At 42.6% G+C, this 24,719-nt stretch overlaps 1 protein-coding gene across 4 annotated transcripts in view; it reads left to right on the forward strand.

Annotated features, from left to right (window-relative positions):
- SGCD (sarcoglycan delta) overlaps positions 1 to 24,719 on the forward strand; it is a 543,119-nt gene that overhangs the window by 178,176 nt on the left and 340,224 nt on the right. Inside the window, exons 1-2 of one of the 4 annotated variants that reach the window (XM_045506731.2) lie at positions 1,954 to 2,373; positions 22,982 to 23,261. The exons of 1 other annotated variant lie outside the window; for it this stretch is intronic. The gene's annotated coding sequence lies outside the window, so the exon portion shown is untranslated. Of the gene's footprint in view, positions 1 to 1,953; positions 2,374 to 22,981; positions 23,262 to 24,719 lie in introns of those variants that run through there. 2 more of the 4 variants (XM_010970036.3, XM_010970035.3) reach the window with 2 other exon arrangements.

Here is a 24,719-nt window from a genome sequence, read left to right on the forward strand (position 1 = left end):
AATTTGGGACACTGCAGTTGCCAAACGTGGAATGGCAATTGTTAATGGTCTTCTATTTTTAGAATGGTAGTCTTGAGCTCTTAAGGTTTGGAGAGAAGGTCCAGTTCTCTGCAAATGGCACTTTGTTCAGCCTCATGAAACTGACTGCAGATTTGGTCTCAGTGTTTACCTTTAATTTAATCTTGAAGAAAGACTTCAGTGCTATGTGTAGAGAATAAGTGAAAAGTAGCTATGTGATTGGTTCAGTGTTCCAATAAGGCATTAGACACTTTCCTATGTTTAAGGTGGTAGGTCCCTGTTATGTAAAAGTTAGTTGGCAGAAAACTTCACTAGCTAATCAGATAGTTCAGGAACTCTCAGACTAGATGTGAAAGTACAATTTTGCTTTTTGGTAAGAGAAAGGGTCTGATTTTTGCTTGATTAAAAAAAGTGAAATTTATTTACAGACAGTGTAACAAACATTTTGTATGGATTATCTCACCAAATCCTAACAATTCTGTGAGTTACAGTCTGTTATTATCCCCATTTTACAGATGAGGAAACTGAGGTCCAGAGACGTTAAGCAAACTAACCAGGATCCAGAGCCAAGAAGAAACAGCTAGAATTAGACCCAGGCCCTCTGATAGCAAGCCTACTCGTGTGACAGATGATACTGCCTTTCCCAGTTGATGCTGGGCTAGAGAAAGCACACTGAAAATTAGCCCAAATCCTACTTTCTAGCATCAGCTCTAACATTATGAGTCTTTGCACTCTGGACAAGTCATCTTATCTATGTGGACCTCCATTTCCCTGTGTAAAACGAAGGATTGAAACCATTTGGATTGGATGGTCTCTGGGGTTCCCTCCTACTGTGGAGTTCTTTGTTTCTGTAATTACATCCTGACCTTAGAGGCGCACATGCCCCCTTCCCCCCACACAGATACACACACTGCTTCCCAAGGCAAAATTGAATCTTTCTGAAAGTACCCACTGCAGTTTGATGCAAAACTCCAGATCCCACCAAATCTATTATTTACAGCAGCCCCTCAGGAATACACAGCACTTTTAAAATAGGGCAAGCCAGTTCTTTAAAATAAGTTGCTAGTGGGATAGGAGTTTTGGAATATCAAAAAAAAAAAAAAAGACAAGAAAACACTGGAAACAAATGAGGCTCTCTCAAAATCATCTTTTTTTTTTTTTTCTATCCTGTTACCATGACAATTTATCTTTAACTCTTCAGATATGGGATTTTCAGTGTGGGAGAAGAGGGGCATCTTCTTCGTATCTTTAGAAATGTCTTCTGTGTTATATGGAAAGAAGAAATCCCCATAGTAGACCACAAAATCCAGCAGAATGTACATGGGATATCTTGGTGAAGCGGCAGCCAGAAGAAAATCACAGGTACATACAATTAGGACCCATTTTGATTAAAGGTGCAGTCTTTTCTCGCTGCTTCCTGTAACCACACATTGCAACAGCCTGCAAAACATTACTTTTTTTTTTTTGCACTAGCACAGTTATAAAGCAAAGAGCCACAAAAGTGCCTGTGAAATAACTGCATTATTTTTAGGTGCAGCAGCAAGAGATGCACACATCAGGATGGGGGGACAACTCTGAAGTCCTGAACCAGTCTGGAAATGCTAAAAATATGGTTTCCCCTCCAGCAATTGAAATTTTGAGCAAAGACAGAGGTATCAGGCAGGTAGGGGAGATCCAATTAGAATGCCCATCTCTCAGCTGTAATAGGCTCCTTATCAGGGTGAGAGCTCCAGGGGAGTTACAGGGGTCAGCTGGGGACTGTGAGCAGACGGAGCCAGTTAAATGGGGGCAGGGATGAGCTTAAGGAAGAGAAGACTGAGCTCCAGGATCTAGCACCACAGAGCAGGGGCAGGCTGGGTGGAGAAGGGCCGAGAAAGCAGAACTGGTTCTAGAAGCTGTTCGCTTTGTGGTCGTGAGCGTGAGCCCAGTAGACGCCACGGGCATGGATGCAGGGTAGTGAGTCTGTGCTTGACACATGTGTTTCCCATTGAGAGCTGGAGGCAGCCCAGTAGCTGAGAGTTGGCCTGACAAAGCCGTATTGAAGCACAGAGTACGGTTTCAAAGCAGTCAGAAAAAGAACGGGAATGCTGTTCAGGAAATTCTTCAGGCATGGGCAGGGACTTGGCTGCAAGTCTCCAGCTGGAAAATCTGACTGGGGCAGCTTCTGAGCACGGGCTGGGCCTGCTCACCCCCCGGCCGGCCGAGGGCCGCCCCCTTCCAGCCTCTCCGCGCTCGCCCGGACCGTGGGTGATTTTCACCAGCCAGCCGCTTTGTGCAGCAGACCAGAGAGGTAGGGGACTGCTCATTCTTGCATGTCCACGCTTTCCCTTCACTTTCTAAGCCTGCTGTTTGTTGGTAAGTACTCTGCATTTCGGGGGTACGGTTGGGGGGGGGTGTGCGAACAAGTTAGAACTCCATCACTTAAACATTTGGTGTGGGCTTGTGAGCTTTCTGTCCCCAGCCCCCTCCCAGATCTGATTTTCAGCTGGGCAGAGTCACTTTGGAAAGTTAGGATTTGGCTGGCAATACGCTTGTGAAAGAGAAAAGTACGTGAACTCTTGTGCTCTGACCCTGCTCCAACTTTCTGTGACTTTTCTACATGAAAGGACAGTCCGTGGGCAGGGAAGATCATTTTAGATGAAACTGTGTTCTTTGCTTCCTGAGAGTTTGGAGACGGGCATTTTTAGCTGAAGTTGGCTCTTGTTTTAGGAGGGAATCGGAGTTTGAAGTTTCTATTTTGGATTACACTTTCAGAATGTCGAAACAGATAAATGCGTACAAGTTCCTGGCACCTTTTATTATTATGTGGGATTTTGACTGTCATTAAGGAGCCCAGTGATATATTTGCCTAGAAATATGCTGGATCTACATTTGTAATTCTGTTTCTATCATCATTTTCAACTTTTCTGAGTTGAACAAGTAACCGGCAGTCCATCTGTCAAAAAATACTCTTATATTGTATGAAATATAGACAACTTAGGAGTAACACAAAACAGTAATTTACTTAAAATCACTGTTAAAAGATAGAGACCTAATAGTGGGAATTTTATTTCATTGATTTATTGCATTTTACCCCTTCCTGAAAAGAGTGCTTTTGTAAAAAAATAAAATTTTAAACAATATCTATCAGCTATAATCATATTTTCATATCTATCAGCTATAATGCAGTGTAGGTTTTTACCCACCCCCGCCATGAAAGCTTCCCCTTATTCAAAGCTTAGCATTTGGAAAATGCACAATGTAATATAATTGCGTTTAAGAAACTGGTTCAGCTCAGAAACAGCTGGGCTAAATCTCACGACAGCTTTGTGACTGCTGGAGGAGCAATCAGTGACAGCAGTGGTGTTTTCCAGAGGGGGCTTGGCCAAGAGTCTGGCTGGGGAAACAGATGGATGAATGGACTCTTGGCTACTTCTTGAAGAGCAAAAGAGTGGTCCATCTATAGGGTGGACCTCTGTAAAAACAGGTGTGTGTTTACTTCAGTTTTAAGATCTCTCAACAAGTAGCTGATTAATGGGTGAATAAAGGGTCAAGGGGCTGGACTTTGTCTTATTTTGTTGGTGTAAGACCCAGGATAACTGGGCAGGCATTGTGTTTTGTTGGTAGGAGGTCAGCCCTCTCGGCCAGCAATTTCACTTTCTCCATAGTTTTGCACTTAAAGGAAGGAGTTGGGGAATGACTGGCGGCTGGGATTCGTCTCCTAAGACATCCACACAAATATCCTCGTCATGAACCTCCTCTTTGGGTTGGTTTGGAATGGGGAGAGTTTGGGAACTGCTGGACGTGGGACAAGAAAGGAGGCACTTTGACAGCACTCGTATTGCCTACTGAGTGAGCAAGATGCCAAGACAGATTAGGAGCCAACGTGAACCGCAGCCCAGCGCACCAACAGTGAAAAAGGAGACTCTGTGAGCGCTAATGTCACACTCCTCTAAATTTAGCGCTCGCCAGACTTTGAGCAGAGCAGCCGTGAAACAGCAGCTTCAGGTGGCAGGGGTACGAACAGCATTGCCTGAACTTGGAAGGAGCTCTACAGCTTGCCTCTTTTAGACGCGTAAGAGGAGAAAATCAAGCTCCCTTGACATTTGCAAAGAAAAAAAAAAAAAAAAAGGAGGTGGGAAGGTGGAGGAGAAGAAATCCAGGGCGGAGGTACAAGCTACAAGGAGGGAGGGATGGCCACACCACACACGAGGCAGCGGGGGGGGAGACCTGTGCACAGGAGTGAAACACACATACTAGAACAGCGAAGCCCTCAGGCACTGATTTGTTCCAGTTGGAGGCAAAACCAAGGCCTCAGTGGAGAGAACTGTTTTACTCTCTTCCTAATAGAAGAGCCCATGGTCAGACTGCCCTGCTGTGCCTTCTGGAAGTAATCAGAAAACACATTTTGTAAGAAGGGCATTGCCCACGGGTTCAGATTTCCTAAGCCAGGAGGGAGCAGGCTCTTAAGGCCTTATTTTTAACCCATAGTTGTTCCGTCCAGAGATATTCCTGCTGGGAGTGTTGAGTGAAGGGACCAGGTGGAGATGGGTGAGGGCTAGAAGTCCGCACAGTTTGGGCCCTGCCCGTGGACACCTCATTATTAAGACACTTTTGAGAAGGATATGAAATGATACATATGCTTTATTTTAATGAATGAATTTATTTACTTTATTATTATTATTTTTTAATTTTAAAAACATCTCCAAGGGCATGTACCACATTGTTGGTGAAAGTGTTTAGTATTAGTTTCATAAGGTAAGGAGGTTCATGGAATCCTGCATTTGACCATCTGGAAGGGATTAGGGCCATCCAGTAATACAGAATTTCTTGAGTTTGAGTAACATAAAGACCCCTTAGACCCCTTTTAACAAGGTTGGGGGAAGAGATCCATCTCCATGTTGTTGATTTAACAATTTTTATTATACTGCCATTCACATATGTACAAACCAAAAACACCCACTTAGCTATTACCTCTCAATTTTAATCATTCTTAAACAGCTGTCACACTAAAGCAAATTTATGAATTAAACACAGAGAAAAGTATTTAATTTTTGATATATTTTTATTGACGTATAGTCAGTTTACAGTGTGTCAGTTTCTGGTGTACAGCACAGTGCTTCAGTCATATAGAAACATACATATATTCATTTCATATTCTTTTTCACTGTAAGTTACTACAAGGTATTGAATATAGTTCCCTGTGCTATACAGTATAAACTTGTTGTTTATCTATTTCATATATATTAGTTACTATATGCAAATCTCAAACTCCCAGTTTATCCCTTCCCACACTCTTCCCCCCACCTCCGTAACTGTAAGTTTGTTTTCTGTCTGTGAGTCTGTTTCTGTTTTGTAAATAAGTTTGTTTGACCTTTTTTTTTTTTTTATTCCACACATGAGTGATACAATATGGTATTTTTCTTTCTCTTTCTGGCTTACTTCACTTAGAATGACATTCTCCAAGTCCATTCATGTTGCTGCGAATGGCACTAATAATATTTAGATTTCCAACACTGGTTTCTTATGTAGAGGATGCTTCCTGGAATTTAATACGGCTTATACCATGAACGTGGGGCTACAGTTATCTGGAGATTATTTTGATCTTAGACACTCATACTCTGATATCCTGAACACACACTGATTATTCCGTGACTTTTTTTCTCTCCTAATCTCCCTTAATTTGCATGCCATGATGTCTTTTGATCTGCTCCTTGAAGGAAGGTGCCGTTTTATGTTATATCACACTCTGCTCCTTCCTCTGTTCTTAACGATTTGAATCAAATCAATTGTTGCCAATGTGATTGGACGCTGAAGACAAATGCAGACCCCAGCACTGTGTAGTGGTAGCCATTGGTCATGAGTTGGATATATGAATCCTAGGACAAAATTTGTGTAAATAAAATAAGGACTTCAGAAGGGAAAAAAGGAGAAATATAAGAAAAAACTTGGCAGAGAACGCTGAGAGGCCCTGAGAAGATCTGAGGGTCCCTGGTGTCTTGGAGACTCTCCCTTAAGACATACTGATTTTGGCCAGTTCTGGTTCCATGGAAGAACCCCTGCAGGGATCTAGGGAGGAATGGCCCTGGAAACACTTTGTACACTTTTCTAAATCGCCAGCCACTTTTATCTGTTTCATATATTGGGATTTTTTCAGGATATTTCATTTGAAAAGAGAGTTCCAATGCTGCATCAGTGAAGATTGCATTTGGCTGCAAGTAACAGAAACTCTGCTCATAAAATTCTGACTGTGTAAGGCCTTACTTTTGTGCACACACATGTGGACCACACCTGGACAGTCCAGGACTGATGTAGCAGCTGAGCAATGTCCTCAGACACCAAAGATCCCTTTCTGCTCCACCGTCCTTAGCTCTTGAGCTCAACTTTCCACGCTTATCTCCATGTATCGTGTTCAAGCGAGGACAGAGTTGGGTGGACATGAAGGAGGAGAATACTCCTCCTCATGAGCCTTTGCCCCTTTTATCAGGAAGGGATCCCCTCCCACACAGACTTCCCCTCATGTTTACACACCCAGCACTGGGTCGTATGCCTACTGGCCCCGTGCAATTACTTTACCACGATGGGTGGAGACCAGTCACATGTCACCCTCTGTATGTGGAATAAGTTCTAACAGTCCATTTCTTCTGTTTTTAAGGAGTGAACACTGAGACCAGAAAAGACACATTACCCACCTGAAGAATGCAGGCATTTGGAGACAATGGCAGTGTTTCTTACTCCTTGACTCTGAGTCTGGTGTGGACTACGTGTGACCTGTGTTGGCTTAGTAATGACCGCTGAGTGATACTTCAGAAGCCATGCTAGAGAAAGGGACAAAATAGAGTCTTATAGTTAGAAGGGCCCTCAGAAATCGCCTGGTTCCATGGTTTCTCAAAACATTCTGAATCAGAATTTCTGAGATTAGAGTTGGGGAATCCCTCTCCTTTTAAAAACTCCCCAAGTGCTTCTCTGGAAGCCAGCTAGATGCTGATCCAGAGAACTGAGTTTAACACTTGTGGCTAAATTAGCATCCACCATAAGAATGCCATTTATAGCATCGCTGACAGATGTCAGCAGATGTGACGGCAGTGGAGAACCTCACTGCAATGTGAGGCAGCTTGGGGTGTTGTTTTTATCTCAAGCCTCCTTAGCCTGGGCCAGATTTGCATCTCTGTAACCCTTGGCCATTGTCACACTCTCTTTAGTCACATATGAAAGTGGTAGGGGTACTTGGTGCAGAAGTGAGGTGAAGAGAAGGGGTAAAGGTAGAGGTGGTCAGAAATCATGGGATAGGACCTGAGTCCACTAAGAGCTGAATGCCAGTCTTCCCATCTGTGAAATGGGATCAGATGGCTATAAGCTGTTGCCTCTTTCTCCCTTTCTATGGTTTTTGTCATTCTAAAGCTCTCCCATTTCTTTATGAATGTCTTGAATTATTTCATCTATCCCTCATCTTTTCCTACACTCTTTTCTTTACCCTGCTCTGAAAACATCCCAGGTCACCTCCTCCTGATGAAAATATTGGTCCCTGAACTCAGTTCTGTCATCTGACAAGTGGATGTTCCATGCACAGGACACCATGTGTCTGTTACCTGAAGGGGAGGAGGGTGTTGTCAGGGCGGAGCAGCACAAGAAGAAACCAGAGTGGAAGGTGGAAGAGACTTGGAGCAGAAGGAAAATGATTATATAGTGAAGTGAGCCCAGGCTCCAAGGCACACAGACCTGGACCATGACCCTGGCTGTGTGACCTTGGACAAGTTACATCCTCTGCATCAGCCACAGTTTTATCATCTTTGAATTGGATGTGAGGGCATCTGCCTCGTAGTGTGCTGTGAGACTGTGCTAGGAGACACTCAGCGTGGAGCCTTGCATACCGTAAGGACTGAAGTATCTTGCTGTATATACTTAATATGAACTCAGACAGCGTGAGGCAAACTGACAAAGAATGAACTAGGCGGATCAAAAGGAAAAAAATGAAGCATCGAGACAGGTGTGGAGGAGAGAATGTTTCACGCTGAGTGATCCAGGTTCCTTTTTCTATGTTGCCTTAATTTCTCTGCAGATTCCATGATCCTTTTTCTTTCATCTTTGCTGCCACACAGAAAGGCAGTTGTCTTTCTTATTGTTTCAAATTCCTTTTGCCAAATGGGAGTCACCTTTATTTATCTAAAGGAAACTGTGGCCTGATGTGCATGCTAGATAGGTCTACAGCGGGGGAGGACCGTGTCACCGCAGTTCACTGAGTGTGTGCATCCCATAAGGTGAGTTTGCTCAAAATCTTTGCTGATGGTTGTCCTAATGGAGCCCCGGATGTGTAGGTGGACATGGAAGCCGTGGCTTTATTCTTCTTTTTAATCGATAACGCCGTGGTCCCTAGTAAAGGAGCACAGTTTTCTGATAGAACCTCTGTTGCCGGGGATTGGAAACTCCCTCCGTGTTGGGACCACGTTTCCTCGCCGGGGTGCTGGGACCGGACTCCCTTGTGAGCTCCCTGACTTCCAGATAATACATTTCGGAATTCCCGGAAACCCTGCAGCTATTTCCCAGAATCAAAATATTTAAGCACTGAAACTGTTCATGGAATTCAAAGGTATGTAAACATCCGGGGAGCTCCCTTCTCCAGGCCAATCATTCACTGTTGTCCCAACTCTGAACAGTGTGTGGTCCTGCGCCAGCATCGTCAGCAAAAGAAGATGCTTAAAGTCGAGAAGTGGTGAGCAGCAGGGCCGCACTGCCCTTTCCTTCCTGCTCTCACCTGTCATCGTCCTCTCTCCTCTCTCATGCTCTGTCCTCTTCCTGGCTCTTTCCCTCTAGGTTTTTACTCTGTTGCCAGTTTCTCTCTTCTCTCCTGTTTGATCGGGATGTTTACCAAAGTCATCTGCTTCCCTCAGTGGGCAGGAGTGTCAGAGACAGACCAGAGTCTTGACAGCAGAACTGTTACTGTGTAATGACAAACATCACCTCCTAGGCTGGCTGTGACCTTCAGAGCTTCTCGGCCTCCCTTCTGTTGCTGACAAAGGTGTTTCCCAGGCCAAGGAAGCAAACAGCAGGTCACAAACTGGCAACCCCGAGGGCTGACCTGTGGACACATTTTGACTTGTGAAGTGTTTTTTAAAAAATTGAGTTACTTACAAAGCACTTACGTATAGTGAGATGATAGGTACAAATTCGGATTATCTAGGTTATCTAGAAAAGCTGAAGGGCATCCCTGGCCTGATTTCTCACCATGTAGCTGTTCGCCAGGGTCAAGGTGGGGGTTCTGGCCAGTGCCTGGTCCTCAGAAAGGGCACGTGTCCACTTCATTTACTGACCTCACCTACCTGATCTGACATCAGTAAGTTCTCAGTAGGGTTTCTCATCTGAACCGCAGACTATAGAAAGTGACTGACTTAAGTGACTGTGTTTTCAATTCTTTCCAGTGTGGTCCATATATACCATTAAGAGAGACGTTAGGACATTGTAACTTAGTTCCCTTGCAGGGCACTGTTGCGACAGGCGAAGTAAGTATCTTCTATGAAGAAATGCAGTGCAGCAGTGTGGTGACCAAGAGCACAGGTCTCAGAGTTACACGTTCCTTGGAATCACCACCTCATAGAATTGAACATGGGATTAAAAGTTTTAAATGTGATAGAAATCAGAACAGTCACTGCCCTGGGGCTGGGAATTGAGTAGGAAGGGGCATGAGGAAACTTTCTAGGGTGATGGAAACATTCCCTTTTTTTTTTTCATATTTTTTTTATTTTAGTGTCATGGATTTACACTGTTGTGTTAATTTCTGGTGTACCGTGTTCCCTATCTTGATTGAATATGCTTTATACAGATGTACAGCTTTGTGTAACTTGAGCTACACAGTTAATATCAGCGTATTTCACTGGGAGTAAGTTACACCTCAGAACGCATATATACATGGGTGCATGTGCACATACAGACATATGTGAAGGTGTGCCAGGTGCTTAGCAGAGTGCATGATAACTTGTAGCTATTTTTATCCTGCTTGTTTCTGGACACTTTGATTTAAAAAAAAAAAAAAGGAAATGACATGACTAAAAATGAGATGAAGAGTTTGTCCTTTCAGACCACAGATTTCACGGCAGGCATTTGAGAACACAGGTAATAGCTAAAGCTCTTTGCCAAAGCCAGTTGTCAAGGGAGAATCTACTGGATCAATGCTAATTTTATGGAACTATTGAATCACTACAGAAAGATGTGCCTAATTTGTTGTAGCTGTTTTTCATGATGCTATAAAAATTTATGGGCTTCAGAGACATGTCCAGGATGGCTTATTGCCTGGGGGAAAAAATGCCTGCACTTAGAGTAACATGCACCACCATGGCTGAAATACAGTAGTTGCTCAAAATTATATGAAGAATTTCCTTAAAGTAATATCCATGTTGAGAAATTCGAGCTAAAACAGCTACCAAAACGTTTTTAATTAGTCATCACACTGTTCTGAGTAAGTATGCACACACATCTGGAAGCATTTAACACAAGAATTAGAATATATTTTTCAGCCAGGCACTCTCGGTTCAAATTCTTGCTGTGTCTTTAACAAGCTGAGTGACCTTGGCTAGGTTACTTAACCTCTCTGTTTCTCAATTGCCTCAACTGTAAAATTGGGATAGTTACAGCACTGCTTCATAATTATGTCTGTGAGGATTCAGTAAGTTCAGTATAGCGTTTAGAACAGTGTCTGGCACATGGTAACCCTTATGCAAATATTTCTCATGAGTTTTACATTCTTTGTGTTAGGAAACGTGGCTTTGTTGTGATTTGCCTTTGGGTATTGTTCAAAAGGCGTATGTATGGTGGTTGATGAAAGTCATGTCAAACAGGAGTTTAAGTTGAGAAGACAGAGTCTGGAATTTGTGGGAAACATACTGGTTTCCAGGTTAGCGGACTTTGGTCTTAAGACTAAGTCACTCTCTGACCTTAATGAAGTCACTTCACCTCCATGAACCTGGTTTTCACATCTGTTAAATAATGACTTGAGTTGTGTATTGTCCACGTTCCCTTCAAGCTTTGGGTCACATTCTCTGATCTTAAGTGTTTGAGTCATGTTCATTATTATGTTACTGCACAGCTTGGTCCCCAAGTCACAGAAGAGCTGTGGTGGCTCGACTACAATTGTCACCATCTGATTCTGGTCAGAATTATTTGTGGAGATTTAAGAAGCACTGGATTTCTACAACACAGGGTAGCTGGTTTGCTGAAAAGGATCTGTCGTTTCTATTTAGCAAGCTGGTCACAGACGAGGCCACGATGGCTACACATGGTGTCCTTTGCATGTGAAAGTGACACTATTAAATTTGCTGTCCGTGTTTGAAATTATTTTTCCCGTTCAAGATGTTCAGTTTATATTCTTTCCTGGTTCCCAACTTGCGACATCAAGACCACATTTAGAATGATGTCTGAGTTTTCTGAGATCCAAGTCTTCTGTGACTCTCAAGGTTCCTTCAAGTCTGCTCAGATGTTACTTTCTCCATGAAGTCAGCCTTTCTCATGCTTTTAAAATGTGAACCCGCTGTGCTCTCCACCCCTTAGCACTGCTGCTGCCCCTTTTCCTGTCTTTGTTTGTTTGTTTTTTACCAATAGCACCCATTCTCTTGTAATGTAAGCTTCAAAGATAGTTTTCATGTGTGTTGTCTGTCTCTCCCATCAGTGCCTCCCGCCACTGCCATGGAATCAGGGATCTGTGGTTTCACCTAAATGGTCATTTGGGATACCTTGCGTCTTATTTGGGGAAAGCTAACTCTTTGCCCCTTTCTGTGTGTAATGGAAAGAAAATTGGGCCTGAGTCTGAGCCCAGACCCTAAACAACTTACTAGTTAGGATCCCTTCATTCCTTAGGACCTCAGTATCTTAATCTATGAAACAGGTTTAATAATATTGATCTCCCAGAGTGTTGTCAGGAACATATGAGCTAATGTAGCTGATGATGCCTCGTAGCAGCATGTCTGTGTGTCTCACAAATATGTTTGTCTGAAACGACCTCAGCTGACACCTCACACATCTAAATCTCTAGCACAGTGGGAATGAATGTTCATAATTATGAAATATCTTCTAATTCATCAGAGATAAGTATTTTGAATTTAAAGATAAGGCACATTGCACTTTGGAGGAGAACGTTAGTTAACAGTATCTATAATCACACACACACACACCCTTGACCAAGGAATCCAGTTTCTCAGGGCTTCTCTAACAGGAATATTTGGATGTGCTTCATTCCTGGGGCTTTAAATAACACTCAGATGCAGAAGACTTAAACATTTCATTTCTAAGCCCAGTCTTCCCCCTGAATTACAGATTCATTTCTAAGTGCCTTTGTGACACCACCCCCGTGGATTCTTCTCTGCATTTCAACGTCAGCGTGGCTGAACAGAGCCCTCTCTCACCCCTCTGCACGTGGATCCATTTGCCCCCTGCCCCGCGCGCCTACTGTTCTCCCCACACTCCCCATCCTGATAAGTGGTCCCACCGTTCACCCAGCTGCTCCTGCCAGAACCTTGGCATTCTCCTTGAGTCCTGCCCTTGACTCGCACACACCCTGTGTCTCGGGAAGCATCCGATCCTTTTAGCTCTCCTTTCCAGATAGATTCCAAGTACAGCAACTGGCCACCTTCTCACTCAGCCTCTACCCTAATCTGGGCTACCGTCACCTCTCTCTGGGCGACTGCAGGAGTCACAGACCCCTGGTTTCTCTACTAGCATTCTCTTTTTTTAAATTGAATTTAAAATTTAAGTTGGTGTACAGCATAGTGATTCAGTTACATACACACACAAACACACATATAATCCTTTTCTTATTCTTTTCCATTATAGGCTATTACAAGATACTGAAAATAGTTTTCTGTGCTACACAGAAGGATCTTGCTATTTATCTATTTTATATACAGTAGTTAGTGTCTGAAAATCCTGCACTCCTAATTTATCCCTCCACCATACCCACTTTTCCACCTGTGGCAAATATAAGTTTGTTCTCTACATCTGTGAGTCTGTTTATGTTTTGTAAATAAGTTAATTTGTGTCCTTTTTTTTACATGCCACATATAGGTAATACCATACTGTATTTTTCTTTCTCTTTCTGGCTTACTTCACTTAGAATGACAATCTCCAGGTCCATCCATGTTGCTGCAAATAGCATTATTTTATCATTTTTTATGGCTGAGTGGTATTCCATTGTATAAATGTACCACATCTTCTTTATCCACTCATCTGTCAATGGACATTTAGGTTGTTTCCATGTCTTGGCTATTGTATATAGTGCTGCTGTGAACATTGGGGTGCATGTATCTTTTTGAATTAGAGTTCCCTCTGGATATATGCCCAGGAGCAGGATTCCTGGGTCATATGGTAAGTCTGTTCCTAGTCTTTTGAGGAATCTCCATCCTGTTTTCCACAGTGGCTGCACCAAACTGCATTCCCACCAGCAGTGTAGGAGGGTTCCCTTTTCTCCACAGCCTCTCCAGCATTTACTGTTTGAGGACTTTTGAATGACGAACATTCTGACTGGTGTGAGGTGACACCTCACTGTATCTACTGGCATTCTCAGCCCCTGCAGCTGTTCGATCCCTGAGAACAGTGAGAGTGATTCCACAGTGGAAATCTGATCACTCCTGTGCCTCAGTTCTCTGAGATTCTGAGAGTTACTGCCACAGTCAGTGTCATACCTATGGTTTCACTGTGGCTTGTCAGACCCCATGTGCACCCCTTCTGCCTGCACTTCAGGGCTTATTTCCAAACACTCTCCCCCTTGTTTGCTCTGATCTACTCCACTGTCCCTCAAACATGCGAGGGGAGCCCCACCTCAGGGCCTTTGCATCTGCGGGTACTGGTTCCTCTCACTGGAATGCTCCCCGAGATGTCCTCTTGCTTTACTTCCCTTGACTGTCTTACAGACAGGAGCCTCCCCAGTCACTGCCTGTCCCCTTCTGCCACTTTTCTTTTATCATCATAAGACTTCTCCCAATAATATGTATGACAAGTTAGATGTTTGTTTATCTGCTTTATCATTTCCTCCACTGAAATGGAAGGTCCAAGAGGTGGGAACTCTTGTCTCGTATGGCTGAATGTCTAGTGCCAGCACATTGTAATACCCAATAAATGTTTATTGTTTAAATAAGCATTGGTATCAGAAGATTACCAGAAACAGCCTCAATGTTCACTATGAAGGAGTTGGTTAAGTTAAATGTCATGTATGCATATAATTTAAGACTAGCTTAGAAAGACAGAATTCTATATGTTTTCCTGGGACTGTCACTAAGCTATACTAAGTCGACCAACTTAGATTGGGAACAGTTAAGAGTGGAAAATAGGCCCTTCTTTGTGTAAGAAAGAAAAACTTAAATATGCGTGTATGTATGACTTGAATGTATGTATCCAGTTAAGCCTGTAAATATATTGACTATTTCTATAAGGATAAGAAAAAAGCTGGAATAATTGCCTCTATGGAAAGGGTGGGCTTGTGAATGAAAAAGAGACTTCCTTAACTGTATGTTCTATGGCTCTTTTAAAAACACGCAGTTGTCTAATTTTTTCAGTAAGGATTGTTCAGAACTTATGTATTCCAATTCTTAGAAGACTAAAAGATGTAATACCTAATTTTAAATTTATCCAAATATTTGTTTAAGTAGAACATGGCATTCCTGGCCCATTTCACATACATCAGCATTTACTTCCCCGGATGAATTTTACAAGGGAAAATAACTGTTGATCATGATGTCAAAGCTAAAAGTGAGGAGTCTGTTATGATTGTCAAAATTGTGCCAAACATTAGCGGTCCAAGACTAATGCCTTGTACGGGTGGCTGAATGAAAACAATCCTGGAAAGCAGATGGTTTTAAATCTGAGACCTCACAATTAACATGGCTAATGGAAAACCATTTACATGCCAAGAGAGTCCAAAATGACTCCGATTCACAACAAACTCTAGAAACTGTAATGAACCTGTGTAAGAACGTTTTCCCTGTTATTTATATAAACTGGTCACAGTTGTAAACAGTGATGTAGTTCATGTTGACTTTTAAATGTTCTGGAAATTGTCACATGCAGCTGTGGCATCGTCAACAAACACCAGCTCATTTGATGTGTATCACTTGTCTTATCTCTGAATAAGTTAATTTCATTATTAATCTAGCCATATTGATCCTTTACTCTTGCTGTCACTTGTAAGGCGGAGTATAGTTAGTCCACAGCCTCTCTCTCCAGACCCTTCACTTCCCCCTTTCCTCTGAGCTCCTTCAGTGCTCACTCTGCTGGCCCATCCTGCTTAACTGGAGCATGCTTTTAAGGCCCACATGCTTGCTATGTCTCCGATGGGAAATTTGTTCCACCTCAAGGTCTCACCTTAGTTGTCACTTGTTCAGAATGGTCTTCCATGACCTGTGTGCGTCACCCTCTGCTGTCTATTGTGGAACCCTCATTGTTTTCTTCCTCCCACCTAAATTTAGTTCTCGTGATTTCGTCCATTTACTTGTTTATTGTCCATCTCTTCCATTAAAATATCAGCTTGATGAAATCCCCTACTCGTGCTTTTAAAGACCTGTGTATCTCTAGGACCTGCTGTGGTACCTGGCACATAGTAGATGGTCAAAAGTTGCTTTTTTGTTTTTGCTTTTTTTCTGTTGAAAAAATAGTTTGGGATGGAGATTTTCTTCTTCGCCAGGTCTGTACTTGTCCATGTTTCTTTCCCCAACGGTATTTAACTCTGTAGATGATTGCACGCATTAGCACTCCCATAAATCCCCCCATGGAACATGTGATGCCTGATGGTTGGAAAGAGTCTAGCAAACACTGACAGAATGCCTGCCAGTGCCTCCTTGTCCTCAGCTCTACCCTCCTAGTAAAGTGGATCACAGCTCATAAAATTTTATAGGCCCCAAAGAAAAATCATCAGGAGACTAGATAGCATCGATGTGTCTTGAGAAAGTTGACTGATTTGTGTTTTAATCATCCCTCAAAACATTATGCATTCTTGCGCCGCAGACTGATAATGAAAATAGTATAACTGTTGTCTCAATAACTCTTTTATTTTGGGAGTAGAAATGAAACATGTGTTCTTCTCCTGGAGGAGAACCCAGCCGAAACAAAAACAGTGACTGCAGACAGAAAGTGATGGCTTTGGACAGTGCTGTTCTAGAATATGTGTTCAGCCTTGGGATGCAGGCCAGCTGTGTGTGTTTCTGCCCCAAGACCTTCCATCATCCTGTGTCAACTGGTAAAATGTAGGAAGGAGGGAAACACAAGATTTTCTAGTAACTCTTTGGTACCTAACAGATTGAGGAAAGGGAATGAACGTGAGTGTGACCCCTTGAGTATGATGGCCAGTTTCTGTGGAAAAATGTCCAAGGCTTGTCAAGTAATGAGATTCAACACTTTGAAGCTCAGTGTAGTTGAGCCTTAGGCTGGACGTATACTGTGACTTCCCTAATTAGAGGAGCCACAGCTACAGGGCCCAGGTACCACTTTTTGCTGGGCTTGGCTCAAGGATCTTTGTGAAGACTTTACAGCGGGCATAGGATTTGTGCAAATCTGACAGCTCCCATGACTGATGTTGGGCACTTGTGAGGCCATTGGTAAAACTTTCATGGGGAGTGGACTCTGAGGTCTTGGTGGTGTGTGCACTGGAGAAAGTGACTCAGGGCCACACAGCCTAAGAGGAAGTTCTTGACAAGTGCAAGTCATAAAGATGGACCTTGTCCTCGAGATTGCCACATTAAACTAGTGTCAAGGCCTTGATTCTGTAATGCTACTGTTACAGCAACCTGAATCCCATTGAGAGACCAAGAGACACTCGGAGGGTTGGAGAACTCAGGTTTATCACGCCAGCAGGCCCAGAGGAGTTAACACTCCAAGCTCTGGACTCCGTCTGTAGGTTTACACAGGCTTTTATAGGGTTTTAGTTTTCGATTAATTTCGTGCCATATGCAAATGAGGTGTTAGAAATTGACCAATCATGAGTGAGCTTTTGGGAACCAATGGTAAGTTTCATTTTCTTAGAAGCAAGCCGTTTTACAGAAGTGCAAAAGCGGGAAGGCAGTGGCCCTGCCTGGGAGGTCTTTCTGGTCCCTTTGTGGGTTTGGCTCTTCACTACGTGATCTCAGGTGTGAACATCTGAATGAGTGAGACCATGAGGTTACAGCCAAAACCATGCTTCCAAAAGGCCTATCCAGAATGTCCTTCTTTGTAAACTCCAGATCTATTATATTTGGCAACTACTGAATTAGCCATGATTATGGGTGATTTTTACATTATGGCATTGCCTTGACCATCGGTTTTTCCTCCCTATCTAATGACAAAGCAGCAGAAAGTTTCACTACATTTGTTCCCTGGGAAATATAATCCTATTGTGTTTTGTGTGAAAAAACAGATCATCTTTAAGTCACTTGGGTTTGTCTGTAACTAGGTGAACACTGAAAATTGCTTCAGAAAGGAGCAGAGAAATGCTTTGGAGTCAAGCCTACTTAACATCAGTATAGTTGTGTGTGCCTTTGGACAGGCAGGCAGCTTCTGTACGCTTCCACGCCTTTGCTTCTGAGTTTACAGCTCTTTACTTATTACCGGAGGATATGCTTTGTTATTTAGCATTGGTTTGATTTTTATTCATTTATTGAACCAATGATGTATCCTATCGTATATATATAATTATACATACAGATGTATAATTACATGTAATTACATAGATGCATGCACATGCCCTCATTGTTTAGGTGATACTAGAATTCAAAGACGTTTCAAATACTTAGAAGACTTCGGCATCTGTTCAGAGAGATGACATATATCACTAAAATATGTTGTATGACAATGTAAAGAAGTCCCCAAAGACTGATGGAAGATACTACTGTCTTGTGATTCTCAAGGAAAAGGTGTATTTGGATAGAAAGATATTTTTTTCAAATTCGGCTGCCTGGTACACCCTTACAGACACAAGGCTGCCTCTTAGGGATATAGTATGCTGGTTGAGGTTCATTTTTGCTAAATTATTCCATTTTGGGGAGTATTTTTATGCATAATTGGTAGAGGGAAGGGAAAATAAGATTGTTAATCACATCCAACACCAAATATTTATTCTGCACCTATTGTGGTCAAGGCACTGCTATAGTATTATAAATCACATTATGACTCCCTTGTTTCAAATTCTGCCATGGGTTTTCACTGACTTTTAAGTACCATGAACTTTTTATGATCTCCAAGGCCCAGCACCATCCGACTCCAGGCAACTTCTCAGCCCCACCTCATGCCCATCTCTGCTTCCCTCATCTCAACCAGTCACACAGACCTTATCTGTGTTGAGGACCTTCCCTTTGCTGTCCTTCCTCTGCCTGAGACACAGGTTTGCCCCAGCCCTCAACTTCGCTGTCTTTTTCTTGTCCTTCAAGTCTCAGTGTAAATGTTGCGTTGTCAGAGACTTGTCTCTTGAGGAGTCCACATAAAATCTGTTCCGCCTGGCGATACTTCCTTTAACATCACCATGTCTGTTTCAGTGTGGGGATCTCACATAGTCCATTTTGTCACGTTCCACGTTTACTCTCCATCGTCCCCCACCACCCAGGCTGTGAGCTTCATAAAGGCAAGGGGTAATTCTCCTTGCTTGTGGTATCTTGAGACCCTTCACGCCATGTATGGAATTTGACTGAAGATCAGTGATTATTTGATCAGGGAGTAGGTGCATGAAAGACATTTAGATAGATCCCTTTTGAGATGGAAACTGGAGTGAAAGTGGTAAGTTGAGTTTAATTCTCGTCAAAGTACAAAATGAAAGTGTGACACTAGATATTGTCTCTGTGATGGAAGAGAGGGAACACTAACTCATAACGTGAACTTGGAAGACACCGAGAGGAGAGTTTGGAAAGACAAGACAGTGATCAAACGCATAGGAAAGAAGCCCTGAGCCTGAGCACGAAGGCCAAAGGGGGACAAACTGTCCAGGGGATGGGGAGAAATTGGCAACACCCAAAGCTTCAGAAGATCCAAGGAAAATGGGCCTTCAGAGGAGTGCATTGAAGTTTGATCAGGGACATCGCTAGTGATTTTTGAATGGGCCATTTCAGCAGGCAGATGAGAATATGCGATTGCTAACATTTGCCAAGGACCTTGGACATTGACGACCGGGAACCTTGATCATCAATGAGAGTAAAATAAGGCAACATGTAGAGGGGATTATAAATGTTAAGCGAAGATTTTGTTTAATGCCGAAAAGATTTGAGCACATTTAAAAACCAAGACACCAAAGGCTGCAAAGAGCATAGTAGTCAGGATATTGCTGGAAGAGGATGATGGAAACAAAAGGTCCAGGGTAGGGATGCAGTGAACTGTGAGAGATGATCATGTTTATATTTAGAATATGGGGGAAATGAGTAATCTGGGGAGAAGTAACAGACGTGGAGGCACATGGTGGGCCGAGGATGCTTTTCTGTGTTGGACGTAAATTCGTGTTCCTGAAACATGGTCTGAAGCCCTCTTATGTTCAGAATCGATTTGGGGGCTTGTCAAAAATGCAGATTTCTGGGATGTACCCACAGACTTACAGAATTATTCCTTGGTGTGAAGACTCGGAATGTGTATCTGTTATTTCCCAGGATGGTTCTTGTACCTTCAAAAGTCTGAAAGTCACTCCCAGTGCAGCGTAACTGATTGGACCTTGCATTGAGCTCAGCTAAGCAGTGATGTCTTGGGGTGATGTTCCGCTGAGGTTTGGGTGTACACGTGGTGCCTTTAGGGGAGGGACCAGAGGAATATCTAGGTTTTGTGAGGTCTAAAGCTTAAATAATTTGTGGGGCTGTTTTAAGGGGAAAAAAAACTAAAAAATAAGAAACATATACTCAAATTAAAGACACAACTATGTATTAAGAATGAGAAAGTTTTAAAAGCTGACATACCATAAAATCCAGAAATATAATGTTAATCATTTCATTAACTGACATATTTTTCCTACAGTTTTGTTTGCATATCCTTTGATGGCCTCTTCATATGACAGCTACTTGACACTGTCATTTTCTGTATAGACAATAGAAGGATAATTGTCTCCTATGACAATTTCAATAATACTTAGTTTTTTAAAAATTACTGATGGTCGTGAAGCAAAAAAAAGCATGCAACTTTACGTGCAGATTGCAGACACACGGTGCACATGACCTGAGAACACAAGAATTCTGATTAATCCTATTTTCCATGATTCCCCCAGTAAAAGAAAAACTGTGGAACATTTATTTTATATGCTGCATTGAGTGTATTCTTGACTGGAGAGAATCTCTGTTTTGACTCAGTATCAGTGAGAATTGAATTCTACACTTGGAATCTTATGTAACTGGTAACTTAAAAAAATTTCAAACAGCCCCAGTAATCACGTATTTCTGGTGCTGGCCATCATAGGACATGTAAACACTGTGTTGTGTCCTTGGGTCCTGTACGTTCATGACATCATGCTTGGTGAGTTGGTGCCAAGGGTGAAAGATTTCCTGGAAGACAGCCCTGCGCCAGGAGAGCTGGTGATAATGTAACTCTACAGGGAAGTGTCTGCAAACCGTATAAATATGTATCGTTGTACCCAAACTATGTGAACCCCAATTCAGCTTCCTCTTGGTTGGACCTCCAAAATGTTTGTAAATCCTCCAGAGCTACCCAGCCTAAAGGGAGGTTGGAAAACACAGGGTCTTAGCTAATTGCAATTAAAACATCTTACTTGAGTTGATTTTACAAAAATGTATGACGCTGTTAACATACTACCAGGGCCACGTCCAGGACCAGGAAAGTTCAGTTTCACCCTGCACAGCAAACTTCACCTGGGAAGGGCCAAAAAGAAACACAGGTTGCAGATTGTCTTTCCTCTTATTGTTGTTATTATTTCAGCATGTTTCAGTTTTTGGTTAGAATAATGCATGTATCTAGCATATCTACATTTTCTTTTTCCAAGCAGAATTATTGATAACAGATGTCCCCATTGCGTTATTGTTGATCTGGCAACACTTTCTAGTATAATCATTTCTATAAAATAGCTCACTCCTTTCCCCCTTCCTTCCCTCCTTCCTTGAATTGCAGACTGGAATGTTTTGTTTTATGTGACTTCTAAAGTAGGCAGGGGGCACAGGGGGATACAAGAGCCTTCACGACGTACAGAATAGGCCACGACACCGTATATCAGAGGACCCGCATTCTGATCCCTGCTCAGGTTCCGATTCCCTATGTGACTTGGAAGGTCCCTACTTCCCCTTCCTGGCTTTCGGCTCCTTGGCTGATCAGTAAACGTGGGCTGGGGGAGGCAAAGTCAGTGGTTTCCAGGAGTCCAGAGGTTCTGCAGAGGTGCCTCAAGGGTGGCCAAACCCTCTTTAAGCAGAGGAGCTCTGCTGTTTTGCTGTTTTATATGTGCTAGAATTCATTTCAAGATTTTTATCTCGAAACGATTGTATTATGGGGTAGAAACATGAAGGCCATTCTTTTTTGGTAAGTTGTCCCAAATGCTTGGAATGACTGGGGAGCTTTGTGATGATTCCAGTTCCATTGGAGAGCTCAGAATTTTATTTTATATATGTTAAGAGTTCTTTTTGGGTGGGGAGAGGGTATAGCTCAGTGGTAGAGTGCATGCCTAACATGTGTGAGATCCTGGGTTCAATCCCCAGTACCTCCATTAAAATAAACAAACAAACCTAATTACCCACCCCCCAAAAAATGTAAGGAAAATAATTTTTCTTTTGTGTTTTTTTTTGGGGGGGGTGGTAATTAGGCTTATTTATTTTTAGAGGAGGTACTGGGGATTGAACCCAGGACCTCCTGCATGCTGTGCATGCTAAGCACGCACTCTATCACTGAGCTACATGCTGCCCCAAAGAATTTTTCTTTTGGATTCTGCTGCATAGTCATTGTTGAGAGACATTGTTCTAGATCAGTGGTTTGCAACAGCTTAGGATTTAGATCTATGCTTTAGGATTACCTGGGGGAGCTTTTAAAAATTCTGATGCCTGGGTCCTACCTTGAGATGATTATTTAGTTGCCCTGAGTGTAGATGCTTTTAAAAGCTCTCCAGGTAGCTCTGTTGTGCATCAGAATGGCGAACCCCTTGTGGAGATAATCACTGTGTTTGGTCAAGTTCTAACAATCTGTGGGGAAAAAAAATCATGTGTGATATTCATATCCACAGCTTCATAAATATTTATTGAACATGTCATTTCCGTTTTATAGCTGAGTTATGTCAGGCTCCCCCCCCCCCCTTGGTTGGGGCAGATGTCAGAGAAAAGGCACCTGGGGTGGTGGCAGCAACTCTAGCTTCTGAACACTTGTGTGTCAAGAATTTCTCGCTGTTCCTCACACCACAGGGGTCAGAGACCACTAGTCTTGCCCTTGCTCTGCCACAAGCCCCGCTGTCATCCCCAAGTAGGTCACCTTCTCTGGTCTTAATGTTACTGAGTCCAAACTCCTGCTCACCACACAACAGGCCAGTAAATCAGGAGATGAGGTGTTGGGGCAAAGAATAATGACTTTATTCAGAAAACCGGCAGACCAAGAAGGTGGCCGACTAACGTCCTGGAGAACCATCTCCCCCAAGTCAGAATTCAGGCTCCTTTTGTACTAATAAGGGGATGGGGTGTGGTTGCTTGTTGCAAACTTCTTGGTGTCAGAAGCCTTTGTCTTGCAGCTGTCCACGTGGGTCAGGTCATGGTGTCCCTGCAAACCTCCAACAAGACAAATGTTATTTTCTCTTCTGCAACTTTTTTTTATCTTTATATCAACAGGCAAGTGTTATATACTCTTAAAGGTCAGAGCCTTGAGAACGGGCTGTCCTGTATAGTTCAGATTATAAGCAACATTCTTTTACAAAAGGTGCAGAACTAGCACGACTAAGCCCAGGAAACAGAGCACAGGCTTAGAGACAAAGGAACAAGATCCAGTATGGACTCAGATTATGTTAAATCAGCAGACTCATAAAGTTAGTTGATTAGAATCAAAGGACCATGCAAATAGGATTCTAAGATTTTGTAATGGTTTCTTTGATTTACAGAATATGATTTCATGGAAAATAAAGGCCTACTCTCCTTCAGACTTGTAAGACCTTTTTTTGCCCTCTTGTCATTGATCTTGCTGTGTGAGAAGCCAGCGAGAGATGACATTGTTGTGTTCCCGTGTTGTAACAACACAGCCCTGATCCACGGAGTTGGAAGGAGCTGCATCAGACGACTGAGACCCTTTCATCGTGTGGAGTGCACTGCTTGGTTGGGAACCTGGTGCTCTGAGCCTGCAGTGGAAATTTGCAAGGATACAAACAAGAACTTCCCCCTGGGGTTTGTCTTGGATTTTTCTAAACCCCCAGATGGCAGTACATTTCATCGTAGATGGGAAATCATTCATTTGCTCATCATTCACGCAGTCACTTTTTCGCTTAGTCATTCCACACACACATATTTAAACCCATACTCGTCGTAAGGCCTGATTTTGGCGCTAAGATAGTGTTGAGAATAAGGTAGCTTTTAGATAGGTTTTAACTGAGCATTTCAGTTGGCCTTAAGTAAGAACTCACATGGTTTTTCAAAAGGAATTCCACTGATGCCTAAAGGCCATGAATTCTCTGGAGAATGCTTAGATCTTACGTGTATATTTTAATGATTATATAAAAACCATGAGATAATTATATTCTGAACCATCTGGAAGATGACCTAATAACCACGGGTATGATTTTAGGACCTACATTTTTGTCTGTCACTGTGGTCCCTTTGGCGCAGCATTATCACTGATGTAATTGCTGTTGACTGAAAGATGAAAATAAACAGAGACAGGCCTTATTCCTAAAGAATGCAGTACGCCTACATGAGGGCCAACTGAAGTAAAAGTCCCAAAATAAAGGCTGGGCAGTAACTCGAGTGGAGAAAAGCAGTCGGGGCCATGTTGTCACATGGTTCACAGCAGAGTTAGGGATGCTGTGCAAAAGCCCTCGGTATCACTGTATCCTGTTAAGTTTTGCAAAGCATCATTCTTTCCAGTAGTCATTTGTTTCCCATTTTGATTGATATGCATTGGTGGCTTTGTTTGTATTTAATTGCAAAATTTGTTTTGGTTGGAGAATTTCATGGAAGTGACACATTTATTTAGATCTGTGTCGGCACCTCATTAGCAGTGCTAGTATAAAGATAATTCCTGTCAACAGCAGGGGTTGGGGAAAGCTTCCTTACTTTAAAGGGGACTGGCATATCACTTAATATTGGCAAATATTTTTTTCTAATTTATCTTACTCTGCTGTAATCGCTGTTTAACTAGTTCATCCCTCCCATTAGCCTGCAAGCTCTTGGCAGGCATGTTCACACCTTACTTCCCTTTGAGGCTCTTTTATGTTTATTAAACGAGTAGAGTTGGTAACAATTAGAATTGTCGAACTTACAAGGGCTACTTGAAAGGATAGTGAGATCTCTGTCAAGGGAGGCATTTAAGCACAGGCTGTCACTTTATGAAGATCCCTGCATCCAGTGAGGCTTAGTCTTTGTGACCATCAGTACCACTTTGAACTCTGGAATGGATGGAAGAGCAAAAATTGCCCTGATTTTTGCTCACAGAATGATTGTATTTGAGATCATTTTACCCCCTACCTCAGTTGCCTAAATAGTGTTAGTACAATACCATGATGAACTGCTGAGGTTAATTTATTTTCTCAGGTGAATTCTAAATGTGACCCTCAGGACTTTGAGTGCCTTCCTCAGAGAAATGTTGGAATTCTAAGAATCACTTGGGCAATGATCCCCTAAGGGCCC

Source organism: Camelus bactrianus, chromosome 3, assembly GCF_048773025.1.
Source record: "Camelus bactrianus isolate YW-2024 breed Bactrian camel chromosome 3, ASM4877302v1, whole genome shotgun sequence".
Taxonomy (NCBI): Eukaryota; Metazoa; Chordata; class Mammalia; order Artiodactyla; family Camelidae; genus Camelus; species Camelus bactrianus.